General features: G+C 40.9%; 1 protein-coding gene and 1 non-coding gene across 2 annotated transcripts in view; both read right to left on the bottom strand.

Annotated features, from left to right (window-relative positions):
- Positions 1–12434, bottom strand: part of RLF (rearranged L-myc fusion) — a 75617-nt gene that overhangs the window by 49104 nt on the left and 14079 nt on the right. The gene's annotated exons all lie outside the window — the stretch shown is intronic.
- On the bottom strand, positions 9426–9532 carry LOC115837703. The gene has a single exon (XR_004032763.1). It is a non-coding gene; the product is annotated as a U6 spliceosomal RNA (small nuclear RNA).

Genomic DNA, 12434 nt, shown 5'->3' with positions numbered 1-12434 from the left:
GAGTAACATTATAAAACTGACCCCTAAGCAATCCTGCTTCCCAGCTGAATTAGTAGAGAATGCAGAACGAGTGTCTGTTATATAACTAAGATTTCACCTAATTTATTAAAATCAGCCAGGTGCTGTGGCTCATGCCTATAATCCCAGCACTTTGGGAGGCCAAGGCGGATGGATCATGAAGTCAAGAGATCGAGACCATCCTGGCCAACATGGGTGAAACCTCATCTCTAAAAATACAAAAATTGGATGGGCGTAGTCGCACGTGCTTGTAGTCCCAGCTACTCAGGAGGCTGAGGCAGGAGAATCGCTTGAACCTGGGAGGCGGAGGTTGCAGTGAGCCAAGATTGCGCCACTGCACTCCAGCCTGGCGACAGAGCGAGACTGTCTCAAAAAAAAAAAAAAAAAAAAAAAAAAAGAAAAGAAATTTATTAAAATCTATGTTACAAAAAGATTCTGGTTTAGGTCAGTAAGTTACTTACTGTCTGCATTGGCTAATCTAAGAATTAAGGAGTTTCAAAAATTTATATTTAGGGCCAGATTTTATGTTCCTTAAAGTCAGACATTATGTCTCATCAATCTTTATAGGCCTACCACTCCTCTACCCACTTCCACCCCCATAGGACATTCTCAAGTCTCACTAAACGTCTGCTGAATACATTCACCATTTTATTCATTTGACAAATATTTTTCAATAGATTATCACACATAAAGTGCTAGATGCGGTGGGGGCGGGCAGACATGTGGCCTATCCTCACAGAGCTTTCAGAATGAGTCAATACAACATGATGGCTGAAACCACACATGCAAATTAACCAACTGCTAACTAAAGTATGCAAAGAGAAGGACAGAGTGCATACAGATGGGGTTAGTCTTTCCACAATCCACCTGTCCACTTCGAATGCTCTTGCCACCAATCTAATAGCTTCTGACAGACATTCCACCAGGACTTCTATAAGTTACACAATTTCAAAGATTCAATACTCTTGAGGAACTTCCAGTTTGCTCTATACTAATTTATACTTTTTATATTCCTAAATCTTTACCCCTTCATGTGTTGGTTCAAATTAAGTAGTGAGATCTCTTATACCCACTATAAGCATACTCTGCGTATGTGAAGAATGGCTGGAATAATCAATCTTCTTCATTATCACTTTTTTTTTTTTTTTTTTAATTGAGACAGAGTCTCCTTCTATCACTGCTGGTGATCCTCCCACCTCAGCCTCCCAAGTAGCTGGGACTACAGGCATGAACCACTGTGGCTGGCCAGGTATTTTCTTTTTTTTTTTTTTTATGAAGTCTCACTCTGTCGCCCAGGTTGGGGTGCAGTGGTGCAATCTCGGCTCACTGCAACCTTCACCTTCCAGATTCAAGTGGATCCTTCCACCTCAGGCTCCCGAGTAGCTGGGATTACAACTGTGCGCCACCAGGCTCGGTTAATTTTTCTGTTTTTAGTAGAGACGGGGTTTCACCATGTTGGCCAGGCTGGTCTCCAACTCTTGACCTCAAGTGATCCGCCTGTCTTGGCCTCCCAAAGTGCTGGGATTACAGGCAAGAGCCACCTCGCACCCAGCCTTTGTGGTTTCTTTTTTTTCTTTTGAGACAAAGTCTCACTCTGTCGGCCCAGGCTGGAGTGCAGTGGGGCGATCTCGGCTCACTGCAAGCTCCACCTCCCGGGTTCACGCCATTCTCCTGCCTCAGCCTCACAAGTAGCTGGGACTACAGGCAACCGCCACCATGCCTGGCTAACCTTTTTTTTTTTTTTTTTTTTGTATTTTTAGTAGAGACGGGGTTTCACCGTGTTAGCCAGGATGGTCTCGAGCTCCTGACCTCGTGACCTGCCTGCCTCAGCCTCCCAAAGTGCTGGGAGCCACTGCGCCCGGCTTTTTTTTTTTTTTTTTTAATGCAAGATTAGGTTGAAAGGATTACAGCCATCCAAATAACAGGATGGCTGTAATCCTTTCAACCTAATCTTGCATTTAAAAAACTGAACTAGGCAAGGTGGCTCACGCCTGTAATCCCAGCACTTTGGGAGGCCGAGGCAGGTGTATCACTTGAGGTCAGGAGTTCGGACCAGCCTGGCCAACATGGTGAAACCCCGTCTCTACTAAAAATACAAAAAGTAGCCGGGCGTGGTGGCGCATGCCTCTAGTCCCAGCTACTTGGGAGGCTGAGGCTGGAGAATTGCTTAAACCTGGCTAGAGTTCAGTGGTACAATCACAGCTCACTGTAACCTCAAACTCCTAGGCTCAAGTGATCCTCTCTCCCACCCACCTCAGCCTCCTGAGTAGCTAGGACTGGAGAAGTGCATCACCATGCCCAGCCAATTAAAAAAAAATTTTTTTTTGTAGGGACAGGGTCTCTTTGCTGCCCAGTCTTGTCTCAAATTCCTGGGCCTCAAGTGATCCTCCCACCTTGGCCTCTCAAAGTGCTGAGATTACAGGTGTGAGCCACTGTAGCCAGCCACGGTCTCTTATTTTTCTTTAGGAACTGAAATCACAACTGAAGAGAAAAGGGGCAATAAATGATAAAGATGACCTCCTAAAGTTCATTCTACAGTGACCAAATTAATGGCCTCTCTCTTTTGTTTCAGTTAACTCATTCCACAAATACCTACTATTTTGTACTGTGCTGGGAAGTAAGGATGGAGACTCTATTCCTGCCCCTGAAAGGCTATGATATATACTAAGGGGTCAGATATATATGTAAAAAATTAGCTCACTTAGGCACCATATTTGACTATTCGGTGCTCTCATTCACATCCCAAGCAGATTACCCTCAAGTTACTCTCTCAAGTCCTTGCTATATACCTCAACTGCCTATTACATATTTCCATCTGGATGTCCTATTCAAATCTCAAACTCAGCATGTCCAAAACCAAACATCTTCCCCAGCAAATATGCTCTTCCTCCTATGTTCCATCTGCCTCCTTTCAGGAGCCAGAGCTAAAAAACTATCTTTGAAACCATCACACCAAAGTTTGTTGATTCTATCTCAGAAATATCTTTGTCTCCTGTCCCTATGCTTTATCTCTGTAGCCATTCACCTAAACCGGGCCCCCAATATCCCTCATCTAGACTGCTACATTGGTTCACTTCTCTAGGCTAAATAACCTCTAGTTCTGTGTATGTGTTATAATCACGTATGTCTGTACATTGAAAAAATTAATGTCCAAGGGGAAAATGACTAGAAGAAATTAACTAAAATGCTTACATGGTTAGCACTGAGTTAGCAGGAATACGAGCAATTTTTGTCATCTTTACACTTTTCTAAACTTCTCAAATTTTCTTTAATAAGCATGACTACATTTTCAAAGCAAAAAAACTCTCCCCTCACCCTCAATTCTATCTACATTTCTTACTACATGGTTTCAAGGAGCTTGGCAGCATTCTAACTATTCTTTGAAACTATCAAGAAAGAATTTCCTTCAGGATGGTCACATTTAATGTAAAGAATACATTCCAATTTAAATTTCACACAGTTCAGGATTAACTTTCCTAATGAAATAATTAGTTATATTTACTGAGCACATAGTACGGGTTAGGCACTTCCTAAGAGCTTTACAGGCCAATAACTTATTTAATATGCACAACTCCATGAGCTAGGAGTTATTATCAGCCCATTTCAAAAATGAGAAGCCACTGTCAAGTTGTCTTTTGGGAATTTTTTTTTTTTTTTTAATGAGGAAACATGAGAGATTGAATTATTTGGCCAAAGTCATCCAGTAGGTAAGTGTTAGATTCAGGATTTGAACTAGAGCCATCTGGCTCCTCAGCCCACACTTAATCACCATGCTTTCTTTATGCCTTTTCACAATTCAACTATTTTAAGTGTGCTTTTAAATTCTGCCCCCTCACCCCCAGCAACAGCTTTAATATTTTTGCAGCAAGTTGTGTCATGGTCATCATTTGGCCTTCTTCTTTAGAACTTCCATTCTAAAGTGAATGCTTCTGGGGAATGTTTTCAAGCAATGGCACTGACAGATATCCTGTACTTCAGAATGCTGCTGGGTCACAAAAAACTGACAAAAGATAGCTAGTGTTTCTTTTTAAAGCTGTATGTTCTATGGCAATAGGAAGTTACATGTTTTCTAATAGAGAGGGGTTTGAATTATTTCAAATTTTGCACATAAAGCAAGAAACCTTGATTTACATTTCTCAACATGTGAAATTCCCAGAATTATATATTTCAGTAAAATGTGACTGCACTACAAGAGGTAGACTTGTAGTGCAGTCACATTTTAGGAGAGGAGAGGGCAGCACTTGAGGCGGATCTCTGAAGTATGAGCATAAGTGAGGGGAACAGGAGGACTCCAAAGAAAGAACTTGAAAAAAGTCAGAAAAGATGAATAGACAACTAGATAACTAGAACAGATCAGAGTAAATGCTGATGAGACTTAAATGTCAGTATGAGGAAGCATCTCTTGATGGAGGTTTCCCATCAAGAGACTAAGCTGAGAGTGAGACGAAATGAAATGGGGAGAGAACAGCAGGCTGCTTACAACCAGAAAGTTAAGTGGCTAGAGTAAATTAAACCCCCTAAGTCTTTAACATATGCTGCTACTATGCCCCCTGCCTCATTTTCTATATTGGTTATAGGTGGTTTTCTTAAAGCCAGCGATATGACTAACTTATTACTCTGTCTATCTATCTATCTATCTATCTATACTTTTTTCATCCATCCTGATTAAATTTCACTGGATTCAGTCCATCAATCTCAGAATACTAAGATTATTTTTAGATACCGATTCTGTCACAGGATTTAACTATGCTTTCTAGTTTCATTTCATTTTCAATTTTTAAAAATGCCTTTTGCTGTCTTGTCATAAAAGTAACATAACATTGATAAATACATATGCAAAAAAATTTTAATAACCCATAATACCACCACCCAGAAACAGACCACTATTAACAGGCAATACATTAAGCTTGAGGGGTTTTCCTTTTCTTTTCTTTTCTTTTTTTTTTTTTTTTTGGAGACGGAGTCTCCCTCTGTCACCAGGCTGGAGTGCAGTGGTGCGATCTGCGCTCACTGCAACCTCCGCCTCCCAGGTTCAAGAGATTCTCCTGCCTCAGCCTCCTGAGTAGCTGGGATTACGGGCGCCCGCCACCATGCCTGGCTAATTTTTTGTATTTTTAGTAGAGACGGGGTTTCACCATGTTGGCCAGGATGGTCTCAATCTCTTGACCTCGTGATCTGCTCACCTCGGGCTCCCAAAGTGCTGGGATTACAGGCATGAGCCACCATGCTGGCCGCTTGAGGGTTTTTTTAATGCCTAAAACGAACATTTTAATAGAATCATGCTATAACGTCTTTCCATTTATTGTAAAGTTTTCTTCAATGTCAGTGTTTTTATGGCTGCACAACCTTGTGTGGATACTATTACCCAATTCTTTATTTATGGACATAACGGCTTCTAACTTTGCAGTATTATATATAATATTAAGATGAACACCCCTATAACACTAAAATGAGCACCCCTTATCTAACTTTTCCCATGTATCCATGACAATTTTCTTATAATAATGTCCTATAAATGGAATTGCTGGTGGCATAATTTTTAAGGCTTTACACAGTGTCAAATTCTGCTCTGGAAAATTTGTTCCAATGTACCTTCCTATTATTGGTGTTACAGGGTGACAGACTGAAGAGCTGTAACAATTATTAGATATTATAATTTTAATATAACTTGTGAGGATCAGCTTAATAGAATACAATACTTTGTTTATTCAATTTACATTCTTTTCATCACTGTTGCAGTTCAAGAAAATTTTTCATATATTCCTTTAATAATCTAAGCACCTAATTACTACAGAGTTATCCATAAAAGACACACAGACCAATGGAATCTAACAGAAAGCCAAGAAATAAATCCTTGTATATGTGGTCAAATGAAAATGATTTTCACCTAGGGTGCGAAGACCACTCAAAGGGAAAAAGACAGCATTTTCTTTTCTTTTTGAGATGGAGTCTCGCTCTGCTGCCCAGGCCGGAGTGCAGTGGTGCCATCTCGGCTCAATGCAACCTCCACCTCCCAGGTTCAAGCGATTCTCCTGTCTCATTCTCTCAAGTACCTGGGCCTATAGGCACGAGCCACCACACCTGGCTAATTTTTGTATTTTTAGAAGAGATGGGGTTTCGCCATATTGGCCAGGCTGGTCTCAAACTCCTGACCTCAAGTAATCCATCCACCTTGGCCTCCCAAAGTGCTGGGATTACAGGCATGAGCCACTGCAGCTGGCCAAAGACAGCCTTTTCATTCAACAATGTTAGGAAAACCAAATATTCACATACAATAGACTGAAGCTGGACCTTACCTTACACCATATACATAAACCAACTTGAAATGGATCAAAGATCTAAACATATGAACTAAAATGATAAAACTTCAGGAGAAAACATAGATAAATAGCTTCATTACATTGGATTTGGCAATTATTTCTTGACTATGATACCAAAAGCACAAGCAACACAAATAAAAATATATAAACTGGACTTCATCAAAATTAAAAACTTCTGTGCATCAAAGGACACTATCAAGAGAGTAAAAAGGCAACCCGTAACATGGGAGAAAATACAGCAAATCATCTATCTGTTGATCAATTAATATCTAAACACATAAAGACCTCCTAAAACTCAACAACACAAAACAAGCCAATTAAAAATTGGGCAGAAGACTTGAAAAGACACTTCTCCAAGGAAGACGTACAAATGGCCAATAAGCACATGAAAAGATGTGAAACACCACTAATTAGGGAAATCCAAATCAAAACCACAATGAGATACGACTTCACACCCATTAGGATGACTATTATCTAAAATAAAAGAGGTCAGGCCAAGTGGCTCACACCTGTAATCCCAGTACTTTGAGAAGCCAAGGCAGGTTGATCACTTGCGGTCAGGAGTTTGAGACCAGCCTGGCCAACGTGGTGAAACCCTGTCTCTACTGAAAAAAATACAAAAATTAGCCAGAAATGGTGGTAGGCAACTATAATCCCAGCCACTCAGGAGGCTGAGGCAGGAAAATCGCTTGATTCCAGGAGGCAGAGGTTACAATGAGTCAAGATCATGCGACTGCACTCCAGCCTGGGTGACAGAGCAAGACCCTGTCTCAAAAAAAAAGGAAAGAAAAGTAAAGAACAGACCAAGTGTTAGCAAGGGCATGGAGAAACAGGAACCCCTGTGCATTGCTGGTAAAAATGTAAAATGCTGCAGTGGTTTGGAAAATGGTATGGTGGTTCCTCCAAAAATTAAACAGAAATACCATATGATCCAACAATTTCATTTCAGTGTACACATCCCAAAGAAGTGACAGCAGATCTTGAAGAGTTATTTGTACACACGTGTTCACAGCAACATTATTTACAATAGCCAAAAGGAGGAAGAAACCCAAGTGTTCATGAACAGACGAACAAGTGATATATCCATAAAATGGAGTATTATTCAGTCTTACAGGGGAAGAAAATTCTGACACATGATACATGATGTATCTTGAGGACACTATATTAAGTGAAATATGGCAGTCACAACAAGACAAATACTGTACAACTTCACTTATATGAGGTACCTAAGAATAGTCAAATTCATAGAGACAGATAGTAGAATGATGGTTGCCAGAAGGTGAAGAAAAAAGGGAATGCGGAGTTAGTATTTAATGGGTACATAGTTTCTCTTTGGGAAGATGACGAAGTTCTGGAGATGGATGGATGGATAGAGGTAATGGTTGCACAACAATGTGAATGTACTTAATGCCACTAAGCTGTACACTCAAAAATGGTTAAGATGGTAAATTCTATGTTATGTAAACTTTACCACAATAAAAGTACCCCCCCCCAAAAAAAAAGAGTTAACTTTAAGTCTAGAAATTTTAGATTAGAAATTTTCAAGAAACTAAAGTGGATGAGCATGCAAAGGGAAGATGACGGGGGCCGGGGGCAGGGAGGATAAATTCAAACTATCCTCCATTTCTGCATTAGCGAGCCATTATTACTAAAAGCACTGATTTACAATAGTTCTTAAATTTGGAGATTGTAAAGTTCAAACTTTATCATGCTGGGTAAAAGTATTAGAATTCTGAGGTAGTTGTGTAACAACAGAGGGAAATAACAGGCATTCTGGCTACAGTTTCAAATCTCTGCCCCATCAATTGCCAGATAACCTCTCTGGGTCTCATTTTCTGAAGTCAGTCAACTGAAACTGACTACCCATTTTGCACCGGCATCCTACAAAATAGCTTTTTTAAATATGGTGGTAAAGGCTGGGTGTGGTGGCTCATGCCTGTAATACCAGCACTTTGGGAGGCCCAGGCAGGTGGATCACCTGAGATCGGAAGTTCCAGACCAGCCTAGCCAACATGGCGAAACGCTGTCTCTATTAAAAATACAAAAATTGGCCGGGCGTGGTGGCACAGGCCTGCAGTCCCAACTACTGGGGAAGCTGAGGCAGGAGAATCACTTGAACCCGGGATGTGGAGGCTGCAGTGAGCTGAGATCGCACCAATGCTCTCCAGCCTGGGCGACACAGCGAGACTCCATCTCAAAATATAAAAATAAAAAATGGTGGTAAGGCTGGATACCAGTGGCTCATGCCTGTAATCCCAGCACTTTGGGAGGCCAAGGCGGGAGGACTGCTTGAGTTCAGGAGTTCGAGACCAGCCTGGGCTAAATATATCAAACCCTCATCTCTGGGAAAAAAAAAAAACACAAAACAAAAGACCATAGCAATATCGCATCTCTCCAAAAAAACAAAAAACAAACAAAAAAAAACCACCAAAGACAGCTTTGGGTTCGAACTATTTTTTCAAAATGGTGGTAAAATACATATGAAATTTACCATCTGAACAATTTTTAAGTGTATATTTCTGTGGTATTAAGTATTCACATTGTTACATTGTTGTGCTGCCACTCGAACATCTACCCACTGAACTCCTGTCATCTTACAAAGCTGAAACTCCAAACTCATTAAAAAAACAACTCCCCATTCTCCCCTCCTTCTAGCCCTTGGCGACCACTATTCTATTTCCTGTCTCTATGTGCTATATAGCTTTCATAGTATATTATATTTTGTTTGAAAATGCAACATAAGAGTGTGGTATTGGCATCAGAGTAGACAAACAGATCAATGAAACAGAATAGAATCCAGAGTGAGACTCACACATGTATGGCTAATTTTCAATAAGGTGCAAAAACAATTCAGTGGAGAAAGGACAGGTTTTCAACAAATGGTGCTGCAACTTTTTAAAAAATCACTCATATATATAGCTATAAATATATAACATACATATCTATAGATATATCTATATACCTATCTATATATGTTTTTATTTTTATTTTTTTGTGAGCCAAAGATTTTTGTGAGCCAAAGATTTATCTGTTCATTTACTGCATTTGAAGTACTCTTTGATGACATCCTTGGCCTGAGACTCCCTGAAAAATACAGAACACTTCAAAAATTTGCAGGTCATCTTTGCACAGGGACCAGGCTAATCTTCTCTGTATCGTTCCAATTTTAATGTATGTGCTGCTGAAGCAAGCACGAGTGACTTTTTAAAAGTTCTTTAGATATACCTATATCTATATCTAAAGAACTTTCCAACCATCCCTCACACCGTATATAAAAATTAACTCCAAATGAATCATAGACTTAAATGTAAAACCTAAAACTATACAATCTCCAGAAGAAAATAGCAGAACATCTCTGTGGTCTCAGATTAGACAGATTTCTTAGACATAATGGGAAAAACACAATTTATCAATATTAAGAATTTATGTTCTTAGAAATACACTGTTGGCTGGCGCAGTGGCTCACACCTGTAATCCCAGCACTTTGGGAGGTCGAGGCGGGCAGATCACGAGGTCAGGAGATACAGACCATCCTGGCTAACACCGTGAAACCCCATCTCTACTAAAAATACAAAAAAAAAAAAAAAAAAATTAGCCAGGTGTGGTGGCAGGCACTTGTAGTCCCAGCTACTTGGGAGGCTGAGGCAGGAGAATGGGGTGAACCCGGGAGGCGGAGCTTGCAGTGAGCTGAGATCACACCACTGCACTCCAGCCTGGGGTGACAGACCAAGACTGTCTCAAAAAAAAGAAAGAAAGAAAGAAAGAAAGAAATACACTGTTAAGGCTGGTTGTGGTGGCTCACGCTGATAAGCCCAGCACGGGCAGATCACTTGAGGTCAGAAGTTCAAGACCAGCCTAGCCAACATGGCGAAACCCTGTCTCATCTAAAAATACAAAAATTAGCCGGGTGTGGTGGCGGGCGCCTGTTCCCAGCTACTCAGGAGTCTGAGGCAGGAGAATCGCTTGAACCTGTGAGGCGGAGGTTGCAGTGAGTCAAGGTCGCGCCATTGCACTCCTGCATGGGCAATGAAGTGAGACTCGGTCTCGAAAAAAATTAATTAATTAAAAAAAGAAATAAATAAAAAAGAAAGAAATACTCTTTTGTTAAGAGAATAACAAATTCTCTTTTCTTAAGAGAATAACAAAAAGAGAGAAGGCAAAACCTAGGGAGAAAATCTTTGCAAAGCATATATCAGAAACAAAAACACAACACCTCTCAAAATTCAACAATAAGAAAACAACTATTTTTCAATGGCAAAGATTTAGACACTTCGTCAAAGAAGATATAAGGATGGCAAACAAACATATGAAAAGACACGTGACATAAGTCATTAGGGCCAGGCACAGTGGCTCACGCCTGTAACCCCAGCATTTTGGAAGGCCAATGCGGGAGGATCGTTTGAGACCAAAAGTTCGAGACCAACCTGGGCAATGTGGCAAAATCCCGCCGTTACAAAAAAATTAGCCAGGTGTGGTAATACAAGCCTGTGGTCCCAGCTATTTGGGAGGCTGTCATGGGAGAATCACCTGAGCCTGGGAGGCAGAGGCTGCAGTGAGCCAAGATTACACCACTGCAGCCTGGGTGACAGAGTGAGACCCTATCTCAAAATTTTAAAAAGCCATTAGGGAAATGCAAATTAGAATCACAATGAACTAACAGTAATTTTAGAGTGGCTAAAATGAAAAACACTGGCCACACCAAGTGTTAGTGAGGAGGTAGAAAACTAGAACTCTCATACAGCGTTGATGTGAATGTAAAATAATACAACTACTCCAGAAAACCTGTCATGTGACCCAGCCATTCCACCTAGGTATTTACCCAAAAGAAAAGAAAAAGCATCTGTCCATACAAAGACTTCCACACAAAATGTTCATAACAGCTTGATTTGTAGTAGTCAAAAACTGGAAATAATTCAAATGTCTATCAACAGGTAAATAAACAAATGATGATATATCCATTATAATGAATACTCATCAATAAACTACTGATATATACAAGATGAATGATTTCAATAATTACACAGAGAGATGCCAAAAAAGAGAGACTATATGATTATAGTATTTATATAAAATTCTTTTTCTTTTTTTTTTTTTTTTTGAGACGGAGTCTCGCTCTGTCGCCCAGGCTGGAGTGCAGTGGCGCAATCTCGGCTCACTGCAAGCTCCACCTCCCGGGTTCACGCCATTCTCCTGCCTCAGCCTCTCCGAGTAGCTGGGACTACAGGCGCCCGCCACCACGCCCGGCTAATTGTTTTTTTTTTGTATTTTTTTAGTAGAGACGGGGTTTCACCGTCGTCTCGATCTCCTGACCTTGTGATCCGCCCGCCTCGGCCTCCCAAAGTGCTGGGATTACAAGCGTGAGCCACTGTGCCTGGCCAGTATTTATATAAAATTCTTAAAAATGCAATCTAATTTATAGAGACAGCAAATCAGTAGTTAAGTGAGGATGGGAGGGTATGTATACAAGAGGAGGGTAAGAAAGGGAATACAAAGCAGTAGGAAGAAACTTCTAGGGATGATGGATATAATCATAATCTTGATGGTTTCATGGATATTAAGATATGCCAAAGCTCACCAAATTGTACTTTTTTTTTTGAGACGGAGTCTTGTTCTGTCACCCAGGCTGGAGTGCAGTGGCACAATTCTGGTCACTGCAACCTCCACTTCCCGGGTTCAAGAGATTCTCCTGCCTCAGCCTCCCGAATGAAATGAGAACTATTATTATTTTTTGAGTCAGAGTCTCACTCTGTCACCCAGGCTGGAGTGCAATGGCTCGATCTCAGCTCACTGCAACCTCCGCCTCCTGGGTTCAAGCAATTCTCCTGCCTCAGCCTCCCAAGCAGCCGGGATTACAGGCACCTGCCACCACGCCCAGCTAATTTTTGTATTTTTAGTAGAGACAGGGTTTCACCATACTGGCCAGGCTGGTCTCGAACTCCTGACCTCATGATCCACCTGCCTAGGCCTCCCAAAGTGCTGGGATTACAGGCGTGAGCCACCGTGCCTGGCCAGAATGAGAATTTTAAGTGAAATCTTGTTAAGTTCAAATATACATATATGTTCTCCATTTCACATGACAGTAAAACACAAGACTGA

Source organism: Nomascus leucogenys, chromosome 12 (assembly GCF_006542625.1).
Source record: "Nomascus leucogenys isolate Asia chromosome 12, Asia_NLE_v1, whole genome shotgun sequence".
In the NCBI taxonomy this organism is placed as follows: domain Eukaryota; kingdom Metazoa; phylum Chordata; class Mammalia; order Primates; family Hylobatidae; genus Nomascus; species Nomascus leucogenys.
This window is presented reverse-complemented; position numbering and strand designations above follow the sequence as displayed.